We start from the raw sequence: 18,206 nt of genomic DNA on the forward strand, positions 1-18,206 counted from the left end.
ATACCCCCTACATTCCATGAGTAGATTGAGTAGTAGCAGGGTATAGCAAATAAGCCCTCCCTGTGTAATCTGGAACATATTGCTGAGAATTCTCTGCGCCTCTTCGCTAGATCTGCAGAGTAATCCTGGAACAGCAAGATCCTAGAGTTCTCGTAAGACACCTCCCCTATTTTCCTGTATGCTTTAAGAACAGCCATCTTAGTCTGGAAATGAAGGAATTTTATCATTACAGGCCTTGCTTGTGCATTGTGATCTATGGCCGGTCTCTCTGGGCCTACTCTATGCGCTCTCTCTACACTATGCGATAAAGCATCCACAGGGATCCCCAGTAGAGGAGGAAGGGTAGTTTCAACAAATTTTAAAATGTCATTTGCTTTTACAGACTCAGGCAGACCTAGCAGACGAACATTATTCCTCCTTGATCTGTTTTCTAGATCATCAATCTTTTGTTGAAGTGTTGCTGTGTGCTTCTCAAATGCTACTATTTTACTAGAACTAACAGTTTGCGTATCTTCCAAGTCAGACACCCTCATTTCCACCTCTGACACTCTCGTTGAAAATTGCTTGACCTCTTCCGCAAGAGTATCAACCCCTTTCTGAAGGTTTTCTATTTTAGGTAAAAATAGGGTTGAAATTTGTTTGACTATGGGGTGGGGATCTAAGGCATGACCATCCTATATAGAGTCAAAGGAGGAGGCCTGAGTACCAATATCTGATCCCAGTTTGGCTCTGCAATCTGTGTTTTTATTTCGGTTCGCCATTGTATTTGGTATTAGAAATTTCTCCATACACTTCTAGACCTACCACCTCTATAAACAGATTTGAGCTGGTCTCATCTATCTCAGCCGTGTCTTTCCAGCCTGACACTACTTTTCCTAAAGGTTGTAACAGTAACAGAGAAGCATATATATATATATATATATATATATCACCCCGTAGAATAGATCAAGAGAGCACAACCAGAAATACATAAAGCGATTAGCTAGGACACAAATATGACAGAGTACAATTGCGAGTCAGCTAACCTGCACAAATTCACAAGCAGTGTATAAAGATATGTTACCAGACCTGTACGGCAAGGGGTTATTAAGTGAGATCACAATTTACAACCACACTGTTTTACATTGCATTTGATAAATATCTAGAGAGATATCTCTACAAAGTCCCCCCTGCGTTTGGCAGTTATCAGTGGCACCGCCAGAAGTAGTTTAAGGCCTCTGCAAGAAAAACAAAAGCGTAAAGAAGACTACTGTTCAATAAGCAGAAGGGTCCCATTCACATATGTCCTGTTGTGAGACAGCAGGGGTACCAGGGAGTGTAGTTTAAGGTACAGAAATATTTATTGCACAGTTCCAAATCACAGCTCTACCAAGCAGATATGGTCACAGCATCTGTTTGTTTTTTTCCTTCTTTTCACCCCCTTTTATCTCATGCAGAGGCACAGGCAAATGTTTTCCCAAGGAACCCTAAGTATTGCCTCCAAGGAGTCCTGCTCAAGATAGTGTCCCAACTAACAATAGAGTCCCAAGATGGGTCCCACAGTCAATCTCTCAGAGCCCCTGTTAACCCCTTGTGTCTCTTGCAAAATCACTACTTGTGTATAGTCCAGAAGAAAATAAAGATGTTTCCCAGAACTTCCTCACAGTAACAGGGGTGCCAAAGAGTGTTTCTGTCAGTTCACCATACTGGCTTACCCACATCCACTGCGAGACACTCCTTTGCAAGGTCCGGTAACCGCAAATTAATAGTCCTCTTGTTCATACAGGTGTACAGTAACACTCTGAGGCGGTTCCCAGAAGCAGATGTCGGGCTTCTGCTGTTAGACTGACTCTGCTTAATGCAGATTAGTGGCTGAGGGGTCTGTAGCAGTTTCAGGCACTTGAGTAGCTTCTCTGCCCCCACAAGCCTCCTTAATAAGCTGCGCACCCTCTGCGCCACGTGGTCTTCCAGCACCTCTCCTCCGGCACAAATAAAGAGCAGCAGGGATCCAATGTGTCAACCGATCGTATCGGTATCTCACCTGCACCTCTCTTAAGCAATCCTGTAATTTATGTGGATGTCTCACAGGGCAGTCTGCTCCTCTTGCCTTCTCTCCTCACTCAGCACAAACCAAGATGGCCGCCGCAACCTTCTTGCCGCCTTCTGTCACCAACAGTGTACTGTAATACGGACCTCAGTGCGGGCAGATATTCCAATCCAGCCTTTCCAAAGCCAAGACACGATCCCTGTCAAGGGCAAATAGGCTCGGGCTGCAAATTTAAGAGTTATGTAGTCCGTTTAGTGTGTAGTTTACACGGAGCTCCAGATTAGAGCTGCTGTCTCTAAGCCCGCCCACCGGAAGTCCATGGCTATTTTTTATTATTATTTATTGACATGCATTTTAGCCACTCATGCATTGTGTCCTTCACAACTCCACGGGAGTGAGTCCAATGTTATCTATGTGGCACACATTAATTAGCAGTCTTTTGTTGTGAAAAGCTAATAAAAAAGCATTTGACAAGAGGCTCTCTGTAGTGGCTTAGAAACAGGCAGAAATTTAGAGGTTTAAATGTTATAAAGTACAGTATATTAATATTACAATGTTGGCTGTGCAAATCTGGGGAATCGGTAGTAAAGGCGTTATCTATCTTTACTTTTAATTTTTGCCTTCAAATGAGAACAGGTGAATTGTGTAATGCTGATAAGTCTGTACTGAAAGGGGTAGTCAAAATGCTGTGAGGTCTGTTATCCCCGCCAGAGGCTTCGTAGTAGGTACTAAGCATTACTGGGTTAAAAAGAAGCTGCACCCCGGTGGTAAATTGCCATAGAACAGGCTAACAATGGTATTGAGCTGGTTGTTCATTCTTGTGAGTGCTCTTCTCTCTCTGTGTATTTAGTCTCCCTATGGGAAAAAGGGGCAAACAGACATGGACTCCTTGCTCAGTGTGCTTAGAGTAATATGGCTACACCTCGCTGACGAGGCCCAATGAAGGCTGAAACGATCGTCTGGGGTTGCTGTGACTTTTTGGACTTCCTGTAGGAGGAGCTAGACAGAGCACGCGAATTTGGCGTGCTGCCCGAAGGAGCTCGTGAAAGAACAAACCACCGTCACGGTCCGTTGCTGGAGTACATGGTTTACTCCCTAGGACATTATCCTACTGCCACAAGGGGTAAGACGAGGAAGTCTATTAAAGGTACAGTTCACCCAAAAACTTTCTCCCCTTTAAATTATTCCCAATGATCCTTTTTACCTGCTAGAGTGTATTAAATTGGTTGCAAGTAGCTCCTTTACTCATATTTCAGCATTTGAAATAGCTGATTTAGCTTGTGGTTTCCCAACCTATACTGAAAATTTTGATACTGGCGTATACGTTATTGAATAAGTAAAGTAAACACAGCCAGCAGAATAGATTACACCCTCAGTGGGGGGCATGATAGTTAAGTAATAAAATGATCATTTTCCATTGTTCTCTATGTATTGAGCTTTGGTGTTCCAGACAAATATAAGATAAGGAAGCAAGTCTGTGCACATAAAAGTGATAACATAATGAGATCTGATATTACCTGAAGCTCAACCCATTGTAATAGGCTATGGTTTCAAAGCACAAAACCAGCTACTTCAGATACACAAATAAACCCGAAAATGCAATTTCTCAAATATTTTATACTCTGCAGTTGGTATAACAAGTCATTTAAATATATTTATGGAAAAACAATTTTACAGTGTACTGTCCCTTTAAGCTGATTTAGGCTCAGTAGCTAGAGCCGCTGCCATAGTGACCGGTAAACCACCGGCTTCAAACCAACTGAGAAGGGACTTGCTGCCTGATGGAAAGATTGCAAGACTCCTATTGCACCCTAAACATAAGGTTTGAGTGAGGTTATAACTGAAGATTATCTCCCTAGGAAAATACCTACACACAAGGGACCTAGAGCACATAGCTTTGCAGCACCCGGCTAGATCGGAGTGGAAGTCCCCTATTGCACAGACGGAGGCGGGACTCCTCCTGTCAGCGGAGAGAGGGGGATATCGTTGTCTCAATCGGCTGATACCAGTAAGGGAGCAAAGGACACTTACGAGGAGTCTGCTCGACCCGAAAGGGGATTTGCTTCACACAGTCTTCACACTATCTCCAGACCGCTGGATACTCTGGATCTCTGCAACACACGATGTTTGAGGCTCTCACCTGAACATCAGTCAGGCTAACACCCAGCCCAAGTGAGTTGCTCGTCTAAGAGGGCTTTTATAAAGAAAAGTAAAGATCAAAGACAGCTGGAAGATGGTCAGAGGAGTTGGCATAATACCTCCTTGCTACGGAAGACACACTGACCGCTTTAAAGAGTAGCAAAAGCGCAAGTACTTTTTACATTGAAATACAGAATAACGCTCATTTTGCTATATATCTATTACTCTCCAGAGTCGCCAACCTTAATTTGCATTTGCTGGGGCAGTGTTCAAGCTCTATGTTTTCTGTGAGAGACCAAGAGCATATAGACCTATAACTCGGTCATCAATAAATTTTGATACAATGTATCCACTCCCTTGAACTGATACTACTAAATGGGATGAGGCAGTTTACAAGCTAACAGTTTTCTTTTTTTCTGCTTTCTCCTTTTTCCATCTGCTCTCAGTATCAAAGTAACTGTTGTTCAAGATATTGTTACCCTGTTTACAATTTACTATGCATACTGTCTCTGACTCATTGTTTTAAGTAACTGTTGTTCAAGATATTGTTACCCTGTTTACAATTTACTATGCATACTGTCTCTGACTCATTGTTTGACATATGGTTTCACGATATATGTGTTTAAATGAAGGCTGGCTGGGATTTAAGGTTCCGCAATACCCTGCTAATTATTTAACTTTTTTTTCTGTAATAGGTCAGGGCACATACTGTACAATACCAGAGTAAATGGTCAGCAGCCATAAGAGCAAGCAATAATAACTGATACTATATTATGAATTACTAATACTCTATGCTAAAACTGTGAAGGGTTGGGTTTTGTGTAGAGACTTCTAAACAGTTATTATACTAAGGGACAATTACACTTTTTTTTTTTTGTATTTTTTCTTCTTCTGTTTTTTTATATTTAGGAAGTTAAGCTGTTAACTCCCATCTTTTACATATAAGATGTGCATCACACTATTTTTGGCATGAATATTTAGACACATTTCACAACAAAGGTCACTTTTTTTCTTTTTCTTTATCTCTTACTTCTGTAAGGGATTGGGATCTAAATAAATCACAACAATAATCACCTATTTGCCTTTAAAAAAAAAGGTTTTTTTTCTTCTTCTTCTAAGAATTTCATCACTAGAAGTGAATTTACATTCTCACTTTATACTAGGGCTCTGTCCCCCAACACGTTTGATTTCATATACACTTTTTTTTGTCCTTTTTCCCCTTCCTTTTCTCCCCTTCTTTCCCCTGACACGCTATCACCAGAATCACATGGAAAGATTCCTATTCCCTCAGAGCACCATTCCCCAGATCATGCCTCTTAAGAGTAAAGATAGAAGGCCTCGCATTTCTGATGTCACTAGTGAGACCCCAAATGAGGGAGTAAATCTGAAGACAGATCTTCAACCACTAGTTAACCAATTGTCTGATATTTTTTTGCCCCAATTTGAACTGCTTAAAAATCAAATGTCTAGTTTATCACTAGAATTAAGACAATTTGCCAATAGACTTACAGAGGCAGAAGACAGAATATCAGCTGTCGAAGATATATCCAACAATTATTCACAAAAAATTTCTGAGCAAGAAAAAAAAACTACTGGCTGTGACCTCAAAGCTAGATGACCTAGAAGACCGCTCAAGGTGGAACAATTTAAAAATAATAGGCCTTCCTGAGTTAGAGGAGTTTGAAGATTTACTACAATTGGCAACAAATACACTGCCCAAAGCCTTAGGTATGGAGCATAAGAGCCTACCATTAATGGTAGAAAGAGCACACAGGCTGGGACCTCCTAAAGCAGAGCTGATGGAAAAAACATGCACAGACCAATCTTAGTAAAATTTCTCAACTTTCAAGATAAAATAAGTATTTTAAAACTATACAGGAAAGCTGAGAATTTATACATTGGAGAAAACAAAATTCTATTGTTTCAAGATTATTCCACCGACACTGCTTCCAGGAGGAAAGAGATGGCCTCCTTCTGCACTAAACTAATACACAGTGGATACACAGCAAAACTACTATATCCTGCAAAAATACTCATAAATGAGAAAGAGGGCACAGTCAAATTAGATAATGTTCAGGAAGCCAAAGCTTACTTTAAAGAACACAAACTGTCACTTATGTAAGAAACTTCTATAATCAGGAAATACTAATCACTTCGAGGGGAATTCACCAACATGAGAGAAAAACAACTGAAGCAAGTAACTTTATACATCACTTTGGCAGGAAAGTTTTATGTTCTATGTTTGTGTTGTGGCTGGTTGGACAATATGTTATGGTTTAGTCCTCCTTTTCCTTTTAGGAAGTTGCTAAACTTAGATGCAAATGGATTGGGGAGGTGATAGTCACCCCCTGTTCCAGAAGGAAAAGAGGGCTTGCATTTTTGATTAATAAAAAACTATCATATAACATTATCAATACAATACTAGATCCCCAAGAGAGATGGGCAGTTTTGGAATTACAAACAAACGGGGTTAAAGTGATAATCTGTAACGTATATGGTCCCAATAAAGTTGATCCCTGCTTCTGGAATAACCTAATTTATCTGTTAATAACCTAATTTATCTGTTAACTAACTACATTGGCCAGAATGTAATCTTGTTCAGAGAAGAATTGCCTGGTATTTCAGAGCTGGACTGACCGTTATAGGCGGGATCAGACTGATATACTACAGGAAAGTTCTACTCTGTGAAAATCATTACTGGGCTAAAAAGAAGCTGCACCCAGTTGGCAGATCGCCATAGAACAGGCTAACAATGATATTGAGCTGGTTGTTCGTTCCTCTGAGTGCTCTTCTCTCTATATGTTCTTAATAGGTACTATACAGGGTACATCAGTACCATGGGACCTTATATTATGGGGCACTCACTTATGTGGGTATCCTGCTGTGGAACCTGAGAGCTTGTTAGACATTATACTCATCGATGCTTTCTGTCAGCGCAGCTTTATGCACATTAGTTTAATATCTCTGCAGTGCGAGTCCTTGTTTTCTTTTTAAAGATACAATGAGTCCACGGATTTCATCCTTGTGGGATATTCACCTCCTGGTCAGCAGGAGGAGGCAAAGAGCACCACAGCAGAGCTGCTATATATAGCTCCTCCCTTCCCTCCCCTCTAGTCATTCTCTTTGCCTACGTTAGTGATAGGAAGAGGTAAAGTGAGGTGTTAGATTAGATTCTTCTATCAAGAGTTTATTATTTTTAAAGTAGTGCCAGAGTGTGCTGCTTTGTTCTAGGGTGTAGCCGTAGTCCATATCAGTCTCTACAGTAGAGCTTTTGGTGGCTTTAGAGCAATGGGAACTTGTGGGACATAATTCTCACTGCGCCTCCCATATATTTGCTACCCTGTTTGCCTTAGTATGGGGTGATGGATTACTCAGCATGCCTTTTTTTATCAACAGGTCAATAGGAGGGAGAGGACCTCTTAAACCTGTGATCTGCCTAGCTGTCAGGCAGAAAATGAGGTAAGTGCTGACTTTCTTTCTGGGGGGTGACAGTAGTCTCAGAAAAAGGTTAGACACTTTAACTTTAATTTTAAAAAATCCTCATTAAATTGGGTGTTAATTCTCCTAGACGTTTTAGGGGACACCTTGGACAGTTGAACACATGGGGCTGTATGTGATTCATTGGCTCTCCTCCGGTTTATTAATAGCCGACCGGGTAATTGCTAATAAGATAACGGGCTCAATATGAGAGTGGTCTAGGACTGACAGCTTCCTAATACATGGAGTTTAACAGTGTAGTTGTGACTAAGAATGCTAGCGTAATGTGCCGTGTATACTGTATATCTTTCGTTTGTAAGATATTAATGGCGACCGAGAGATGGTGTTTGGTAACGCCCACGATGGGCGGAGTTTTTCGTGTGGCGCCAATGTGTTGCGCACCACTCTGCCTAATCTTCCGTTATCGGAAGGAACAGTAACTTTAATAAAGGACAGTACTACAAATCTGTATTGTTTGCGAAGCAGTTGGGCTGGCTGAGACCTCAGTTAGGTTTACTGAGGCGTAGGGTTGCAATATTGTGTATTGTATCAGACACATTTACATTAGAGCCTAAGTACAGGAAACATTTCTAACACTTCCGGTTTTCGGGAGTTACGCAGGAATGATTGTTTAAATGCTTGTGTTTCAAACTGCACTATAATAAGTTCAGGAAGGCTGTCTAACACTTCAGTGGGGTCAAGCTGATGTGTGGGCAGAGTTTAACAGTACTGATGATTTTTGTCATACATGTTTAGCTATGTCTGCCCTTGTCATAATAAAGATGAGTTACTCTTTAACATTTCAGGAGAATATCACTTGCTATATGTTAGTTTTTACTAGCAACTGGTTATGTCTTTATTTACTCTGCCATATGTGAAGCAGGTTACTTAAAGATGTATACATTATTTTTTGTATCACACATGCAGTGCCCTGCGGTTCCATGCTAATTCCATCTGGACTTGCTGTACTAGAAATGTCATGGCAAGGTCTAGGAACAGCAGTGTTGGCTGCTTGTTTACCTTGCCTCTGCACACAGAAATAGGTTACTTTTTAAAATTTTCAATTTTTTTTTCTGAACATACTTCCTTTAGGAAGTTTGCTATTAAGGGGCCTATTAACTTTTTCTCCTATAGGCCACAACATTTTTATATTTCACATGCAGTATCCTGTGCGATTCCTCACACACTCCTCCCGGAGTTGCTCTGCATTATGTGTTTTTTCCCCATGTGGTAGAGAACATTACTTGAGGAATTATTTTCAATCATCTAGGGTGATTGATCAGTGGTTGCTATACTGACTGTTCTTCCCTGTTACCTGAAAGAGGAAGATACTTCGGGTTATCTGAGTGAGTATTCTCAGGCTCAGATGAATAATACTGTTGAAATTCAGGGTATGCTGCAGTTTTCTCCCAGACGTCCCAAACTTTGCCTGCTCAAGCAGTGCCCTGTACTTCTACTCTAGCGCTGCTGGAGTTACCTTAAAAGACATAGCTGAGCTCATGTCTTCCACAATTTCTGATGCGTTGTCTGCTTTCCCAATGCTGCACGGCAAGTGTAAGGGGAAAGCCTAACAGGTAATTGAATGATTTGTGTACTCTCTATGAGTTATAACAATTTTTGAAGGCCTGATACTCATGTAGTGTGGCTAAAAAAATTCTGATGAAATGGTGGCAATCTCGGTAGTACCCTCCCTAGGACCTGAGGAGGAGGGTATTGAGGTTCCATCTTAAGGCCAAATTTCATATTCAGAAAGTTCATTGCCTCTGACTGACACGGAGGTTGTAACTTTTATGTTCAAGCTAGAACACCTCCGCCTGTTGCTCAAGGAGGTTTTGATTGCTTTAGACGACTGTGACTTCACAGTAGTGGTTTCCCCTGCAAAGTCTAGTTGATTGAACAAATATTTCTAAGTCCCTTCTTACTCAGAGATCGTTATTAAGGAATGGGAGAGACCAGGCATTCCCTTTTCTCCCTCTCCTATTTTTAAGTAAATGTTTTCTCATAACTGACTCTTTTAAGGAGGCTTGGCAAACAGTTCCTAAAGTGGAAGGGGTCTTTTCCACCTTAGCCAAGGGAGCTACTATCCCTTACAGGATAGTTGTGCTTTCAAAATCTCTATGGATAAGACGTTAGAGGGGTTACTTAAAAAGATTTATGTTCTCCAGGGTCTGCTAGGGCAGCAAGCTGCGTGCCTTGATACAGTCAGTAACGCGGCAGCGTATTGATTTGATGCTCTGTCTGAGGCTCTCAGGGCTGAGACTTCCTTGGAGGAGACCCAAGACAGGAAAAAGCTCTTAAGTTAGCTAATGCCTTTATTGCAGACGCTTCTCTGCGGATTATTACACTGGCAGCTGAGAGTTCGGTTTTTTTCTATCCTGGCCCGCAGAGCCTTATGGTTAAATACATGGTCTGTGGACGTATCATCTAAGTCTAAGCTTCTAGCGATTCCTTACAAGAGAAAGACCTTGTTTGGACCTGACCTGAAGGAAATTATTCTGATTCCTCAGGAGGTAAGGGTCGTCATCTCCTTCCTCAGGATGAGAAATGCAAGAAAAAAAGGACGACGGATCAATTTTCGTTCCCTTAGCATTTTCAAGGGAAAATTTTTCTCTTTCTCAATCTAAACATTCTCGGAGACCCGACCAGTCTTAGTAAACAATCCAAGAAGCTTGCTGTTGAATCCAAGACAGCATGAAGGGCATGTCCCAGATCCAGGTCCGGATCCGGTAGGGGGCAGACTTCCTTCTTCGTTCAGGCTTGGGTTCGGGACAATCAGGATCCCTGGGCAATAAAGATAGTGTCTCAGGGATACAAATTGGAGTTCAAGAATTTTCCTCCCAGAGGCGGTTTTTATTTTTTCAAGTTTATCTGCAGACCAGACAATGGAGAAGCGTTCTTACATTGTGTAGGAGACCTCTCTGCCCTGGGAGTGATTGTTCCCGTCCCAGAACAGGGTCAGGGTTTTTATTTCTACCTGTTTGTGGTTCCCAAAAAGGGAGGGATCCTTCAGACCACTTTTAGAACTAAAGAGTCAAAACAAATTTCTCAGGGTTCTGTCCTTCAAGATGGAAACTTTTCGTTCCATTTTTCCCTTAATCCAGGAGGGTCAGTTCCTGACAACTGTGAATTTAAAGGACATGTACCTACATGTCTCTATTATCACAGGTTCCTAAGCTTTGCCTTCCAGGACAAAATCTTCCAGTCATGGCAACGCTTCCAGAATCGTCACAAGGATTCTGAGGTTTTTTGTTGGCGGTACTCTGGTCACGGGGCATTGGGGTGACGTTTTATCTAGACAGCATTCTAGTCCAGGCACCATTTTTTCAACAAGCAAGATCCCACTCCGACTTAGTGTTATCTTTCCTGAGAACTCCCAGATGGAAGGTACATTTGGGGAGGAGTTCTCTAATTCCGGACACAAGAGTCATGTTCTGGGGATCCATAATAGACTCCTTGTCCATAAAGATTTTACTGACAGAAGCCCAGGGAATCAAAGATTATAGATTCTTATCTAGTCCTTCAGCCCACTTCTCGGCCGTCGGTGGCTCAGTGCATGGAGTTAATCGGGCTGATGGTGGCAGCGATGGACATCATCCTGTTTGATCATTTCCATCTCAGACCTCTGCAGTGAAACTTGCTCAGGTAATGGAACAGAGATTAGGCAGACTTGTCTCCTCAAATAACTCTGGTGCAGGAGACAAGGGACTCTCTTCCATGGTGATTGTCTCTGGATCTTTTCTCCCAGGGGATGCCACCTTGGAGACTTCCGTTGCGGAAGGACTTTCTGATTCAGGGCCCTTTTTTTTTTATCCAAATCTAGTTTCTCTGAAACTGACTGCTTGGGGATTTATCGCTTAATTTTTATCTAAACTAGACCATGATTCAGGCTCGTAGACCTGTAACTAGAAGGATTTTACATAAGATTTGGCGCAAATACCTTTATTGGTGTGAATCCAAGAGTTAGGATTCCTAGAATTTTATCTTTTCTCCAAGAAGGATTGGAGAAGGGATTATTAGCAAGTTCCCTAAAGGTTCAAATCTCTGCCTTATATATTTTGTTACACAAACGTCTGACGGATGTCCCAGACGTTCAATCCTTTTGTCAGCCTTTGGTTAGAATCAGGCCTGTGTTTAAACCAATTAATCCTCCATGGAGTCTGAATTTAGTTCCTAAAGTTCTTCAAGGGGTTCTGTTTGAGCCTATGCATTCCTTAGATATTAAGTTGTTATCTTGGAAAGTTGTATTTCTTGTTGCCATTTCTTCAGCTCGAAGAGTGTCTGACCTTTCGGCATTACAATACAATTCTCCTTACCTTATTTTTCATTCGGATAAGGTAGTTTAGCGTACTAACCTAGGGTTCCTTCCTAAGGTAGTTTCAAACAGGAACATTAATCAGGAGATTGTTGTTCTTCCTTGTGTCCTAATCCTTCTTCTCAAACGGAACATCTTTTGCACAATTTGGACATGGTCCGTGCTTTGAAGTTTTATTTACAAGCGACTAAGGACTTTCGTCAGTCGTCTTCTTTGTTTGTCGTTTTCTCTGGGAAACGTAAGGGTCAGAAAGCTACGGCTACCTCTCTTTCTTTTTGGCTGAAGAGTATCATCCGTTTTGCATATGAGACTGCTGGACTGCAGCCTCCTGATGGAGTTACGGCTCATTCCACTAGGGCTGTTGCTTCCTCATGGGAATTCAAAAATGAAGCTTCTGTAGAGCGGATTTGCAATGCTGCAACTTGGTCCTCTCTTCACAATTTTTCTATATTTTTCAAATTTGATACTTTTGCCTCGGCTGAGGTTGTTTTTGGGAGAAAGGTTCTTCAAGCAGTGGTGCCTTTCATTTAGGTCCCCTGTCTTGTCCCTCCCTTATCATCCATGTACTCTAGCTTTGGTATTGTATCCCACAAGTAAGGATGAAATCCGTGGACTCATCGTGTCTTTAAAAAGAAAAGAAAATTTATGCTTACCTGATAAATTTGTTTCTTTTTAGACACGATGAGTCCACGGCCCGCCCTGTTCTCTGAGACAGGTTATTAATTTTTGTAAACTTCAGACTCCTCTGCACCTTGGCTTTTCCTTTCTCTTCCTAACTTCGGTCAAATGACTGGAGTGGGAGGGAAGGGAGGAGCTATATATAGCAGCTCGGCTGTGGTGCTCTTTGCCTCCTCCTGCTGACCAGGAGGTGAATATCCCACAAGTAAGGATGAATTCTGTGGACTCATCGTGTCTAAAAAGAAACAAATTTATCAGGTAAGCATAAATTTTCTTTTTCTTTTTAGCACTCTTGCCCTGCAGGATTTATTTATATTGCGCCTGGCTTGCAGTCTTGAATAGTGCTCATTTTTTGTTTTTCTCAGTGAGGAGCACTATAGGGAAGTTGCATCTTGGGCTCTGGACGTGGTGGCAGGGATTTTTATTATTATCATTATACTTTATTTATTAAGCGCCAACATATTCCGAAGCGCTGTCCATGGATACAATTCATTTAAATAAAATAATACAAGACTTGTAAGATACAGGACAAAATTTACAAACACATACAGGAGGGATTGAGGGCCCTATTCCCGTGGGAACTTACAATCTAGAAGGGTAGGAGGTTGAGAAACAGGAGGTGAGGACTGCAAGATTGAGAAAGATGTTAATACAGAGTTAGATGAGGAAAATGTTAGGTAAGTGAAATTAATTTATTATTGAGTTTGGTGGTAGGCTTCCCTGAACAGAAAAGTCTTCAAGGAACATTTAAAGGAAGAAAGATTAGGACAAAGCCTGACAGCACGAGGGACAGTGTTCCAGAGGGTAGGTGCTGCATGACAGAAGTCCTGCAGATAGTTGCGGATGCAAGGAGCAGGTCATTTTTGGATCTTAGAGGACGGGCTGGAGTATACTTGTGTATTAGAGAGGATAGGTAGAGGGGAGCGGCGTTGGTGAGAGTTTTGTATGTAAGGGTGAGAATTTTGAATTTGATTCTGCTGTGAATGGGGAGCCAATGAAGGGACTCACAGAGAGGTGCAGCAGATACAGATTGACGGGAAAGGTGGATCAGCCTGGCAGAGGCATTTAGGATGGATTGAAGGGGGGAGAGGCGGGAAAGAGGAAGGCCAGCAAGTAGGTTATTGCAGTAGTTAAGTTGGGAGATAACAAGGGAGTGGATAATTTGCTTTGTGGTGTCAGCGCTCAGAAAAAGGCGAATTTTGGAAATATTGCGTAGATGATTGCGGCAGGCTGTAGAAAGTGATTGGATATGGGGGACAAAGGATAGGTTTGAGTCAAGTGTGACTCTGAGGCAGCGGACTTGGGGCGATGGGGAAATGGTGATGCCGTCAACAGGGATAGAGAAGTCAGAAGTCGGCGTAGAGCTTGGGGGGGGGGGGGGGTAAGAAGGAGCTCAGTCTTGGACATGTTAATCTTTAGGTGGTGAGAGGCCATCCAGGAAGAAATACCAGATAAGCAGTTGCTGACATGAGAGAGGACAGAGGGAGAGAGAGCAGGGGTGGAGAGGTAGATCTGGGTGTCATCAGCATAGAGGTGATATTTGAAGCCATAACTGTTGATAAGTTTACCCAGCGAAGAAGTATAGATGGAGAAGAGTAGAGGACCCAGAACAGATCCTTGAGGTACTCCAACAGATAGAGGCATAGGAGAGGAGGAGTTGTCGGCAAATGACACAGAAAAAGACCTGTGAGAAAGATAGGAGTGAATCCAGGAAAGTGCAGTGTCACAGAGGCCAAAAGAGCTAAGGGTCTGTAGGAGGAGGGGGTGGTGAACTGTGTCGAAGGCAGCTGAGAGGTCAAGTAAGATGAGTATAGAGTAGTGGCCAATATTTTTAGCAGAGAGAAGATCATTTGTGACCTTGGTAAGGGCAGTCTCAGTTCAGTGTTTTGGGCGGAATCCGGATTGCAGTGGGTCAAGCAAGGAGTTGGCGGACAGGAAGTGGGTTAGGCGATTGTAAACTAGTTTTTCAAGGAGTTTTGATGTTAGTGGACGCAGTGATATGGGGCGGTAGCTTTCAGTGGAATTAGGGTCGAGGGAGGGTTTTTTGAGTATGGGAGTGACTTTTGCGTGTTTGAAAGAAGATAGGTAGAGAGAGATAGGTTGAAGATGTGGGTAAGAGCAGGAGTGAGGGTGGAAGATTGGGAGGGTATTAGATGGGAAGGGATAGGGTTGAGTGGGCAGGTAGTGAGGTGTGAGGAAGATAGTAAGGAAGAAACTTCATTCTCATTTAATTTTTTTTTTACTTGCTTCCTATTTCTCGTTTATTACTGATGACACAGGGTCTACCTCTTTCATGTTTGAGCTTTAACCTCTTAAGTTTGTAGTTTAAAAAGGTTTTATGTAACTTAGGTGTCCAAGACCCTACGTCATCTGCAGAAAAATGTTCAAAAAAGTCACAATAGTTTTGTTTCCGGTTCCTGAGGCTTTGGGAAATGTTTCCAGTTGTGTATGGTGATAAGGTGTCTTCTGTCTCACGTTACAAAAGACTTTCCGAATTTTATTAGCTGTAGCTTAAGTTTTGGAACAAAGCTAAGGATTTTATTCCATCCTTTTCCATTTTTCCCAAGAAAGAGGAAATATTCGGACCAAATCTGGACTTCATCACTTTTAAAGGACCAGTAAACACAGCAGATTTGCATAATCAACAAATGCAAGATAACAAGACAATACAATAGCATTTACTCTGAATTTCAAATGAGTAGTAGATTCTTTTCTAACACATTTTAAAGTTATATATATTTCCACTCCCCCTGTACCATGTGATAGCAATCAGCCAATCACAAATGCATATACGTATAGTCTGAGTTCTTGCACATGCTCAGTAGGAGCTGGTGACTCAAAAAAGTGTAAATATAAAAGACTGTGCACATTTTTTTTAATGGAAGTAAATTGGAAAGTTGTTTAAAATTACATGCTCTATCTGAATCATGAAAATTTAATAAAGCCTGAGTGTCCCTTTAAATTTCTGAGTTGCTATTTTCAAAATAGTAACAAACTTGGCAATTCTACCCCTTATCCAGCAGGGCCAATTTATGTCAACATTTATTTTGAAGGATGGCTTTCTACCTATTTCTAGATCATATCCAGCGTCTAAGATTTTCCTTTAAGGACAAACTTTTTCAGTTTGTGGATCTTTTGCTTGGTCTATCTACAGCTCCCTGAATTTTTGCCTAGCTTCTAGGAAGGCTCATTGTCTGTAATAGATGCTCATGTAGTTCAGTGGCTCCTATGCCTGGACAACATATTGGTCCAGGCTCCATTTTTTTCTTCATACCAACATTCTACTGTTTTCTTTGAAGACATTGTTGGATTATTAATTTTAAAAGAGTTCTAGGAGTCATTATAGACTCAGTGACAATGTAGCTTTCTCTAATGGATCAGGAATCAGTTAGTCAATATTCTCAGACCTACACTAAATTTACAATCCAGCTGTAGCTCAAGGTATGGAAGTGTTAGGTCTGATGATTGCAGCATCAAATGTTTTTTTCCTTTTGCATGGTTTCATATGAGACCTCTTCTTCAACTTTGCATGCTTCTACAATGGTGCAAACATTTTCACTCAAATATCTCATATAATCCTTTGAGATTAGTAAAACGTGCAATCTTTAGGCCCCTTTAGAGTTGTCCTCTTATGAAACGAGAAACATATTGCAGTTTTCATTCAGACAATGTTACAGCTGTCAATGAAGGTAGTCTTGTTTTTTATTTTTATGAAGGATTTAATTTTATTTCAAGTAGTTTTTATTGAGGTTTAACATATTCATAGACAATATGTTGTAACCTGTACATAGAAAAACATGACATAACAATACTGATAACATAAGACAGTTATGTATGTCTAGTGAGAATTGACAGCAGAACATTAAATTTCCTTGGATAAATAAATGTATGCAACAATACAAGATTATATACATGGTAGATATAACGTACAGGTGTTCTAGTCTGCTACGACCTGCTATAAGACATTTGAGAAAGAAACCTCATATTTTGCATATAAGTAGTAGTTGTATATCACCAACAAACTCACTTAAACATTAAAGATTCTAAAGGGACCTTCTGTTTCTAATATGAGGATATTCATGGACCTCCTGATCAATATTTAATATACACACCATCAGAAGGTGTTGCAAAGAAAATGGACCACTCGGGTCTGATAAATTATAAACTTTAAAGACATAAAACTTTTTGGCTCTATATAAATTAACATTATCAGAGATCACATTAAGTAAAAAAATCTAACTTTGGGTCTCATAAAGAGAAGTATATGGATTGTGAGTGGCAATAGTAACTGTACAGGGAGTGCAGAATTATTAGGCAAGTTGTATTTTTGAGGATTAATTTTATTATTGAACAACAACCATGTTCTCAATGAACCCAAAAAACTCATTAATATCAAAGCTGAATAGTTTTGGAAGTAGTTTTTAGTTTGTTTTTAGTTTTAGCTATTTTAGGGGATATCTGTGTGTGCAGGTGACTATTACTGTGCATAATTATTAGGCAACTTAACAAAAAACAAATATATACCCATTTCAATTATTTATTTTTACCAGTGAAACCAATATAACATCTCAACATTCACAAATATACATTTCTGACATTCAAAAACAAAACAAAAACAAATCAGTGACCAATATAGCCACCTTTCTTTGCAAGGACACTCAAAAGCCTGCCATCCATGGATTCTGTCAGTGTTTTGATCTGTTCACCATCAACATTGCGTGCAGCAGCAACCACAGCCTCCCAGACACTGTTCAGAGAGGTGTACTGTTTTCCCTCCTTGTAAATCTCACATTTGATGATGGACCACAGGTTCTCAATGGGGTTCAGATCAGGTGAACAAGGAGGCCATGTCATTAGATTTTCTTCTTTTATACCCTTTCTTGCCAGCCACGCTGTGGAGCATTGTCCTGCATGAAAATCATGTTTTTCTTGAAGGATGCAGACTTCTTCCTGTACCACTGCTTGAAGAAGGTGTCTTCCAGAAACTGGCAGTAGGACTGGGAGTTGAGCTTGACTCCATCCTCAACCCGAAAAGGCCCCACAAGCTCATCTTTGATGATACCAGCCCAAACCAGTACTCCACCTCCACCTTGCTGGCGTCTGAGTCGGACTGGAGCTCTCTGCCCTTTACCAATCCAGCCACGGGCCCATCCATCTGGCCCATCAAGACTCACTCTCATTTCATCAGTCCATAAAACCTTAGAAAAATCAGTCTTGAGATATTTGTTGGCCCAGTCTTGACGTTTCAGCTTGTGTGTCTTGTTCAGTGGTGGTCGTCTTTCAGCCTTTCTTACCTTGGCCATGTCTCTGAGTATTGCACACCTTGTGCTTTTGGGCACTCCAGTGATGTTGCAGCTCTGAAATATGGCCAAACTGGTGGCAAGTGGCATCTTGGCAGCTGCACGCTTGACTTTTCTCAGTTCATGGGCAGTTATTTTGCGCCTTGGTTTTTCCACACGCTTCTTGCGACCCTGTTGACTATTTTGAATGAAACGCTTGATTGTTCGATGATCACGCTTCAGAAGCTTTGCAATTTTAAGAGTGCTGCATCCCTCTGCAAGATATCTCACTATT

The 18,206-nt window shown here is 41.2% G+C and overlaps 1 protein-coding gene across 1 annotated transcript in view; it reads left to right on the forward strand.

Moving 5' to 3' along the window:
* Positions 1 to 18,206, forward strand: part of C6H15orf39 (chromosome 6 C15orf39 homolog) — a 168,054-nt gene that overhangs the window by 96,004 nt on the left and 53,844 nt on the right. The gene's annotated exons all lie outside the window — the stretch shown is intronic.

Source organism: Bombina bombina, chromosome 6 (assembly GCF_027579735.1).
Source record: "Bombina bombina isolate aBomBom1 chromosome 6, aBomBom1.pri, whole genome shotgun sequence".
Lineage (NCBI taxonomy): Eukaryota > Metazoa > Chordata > Amphibia > Anura > Bombinatoridae > Bombina > Bombina bombina.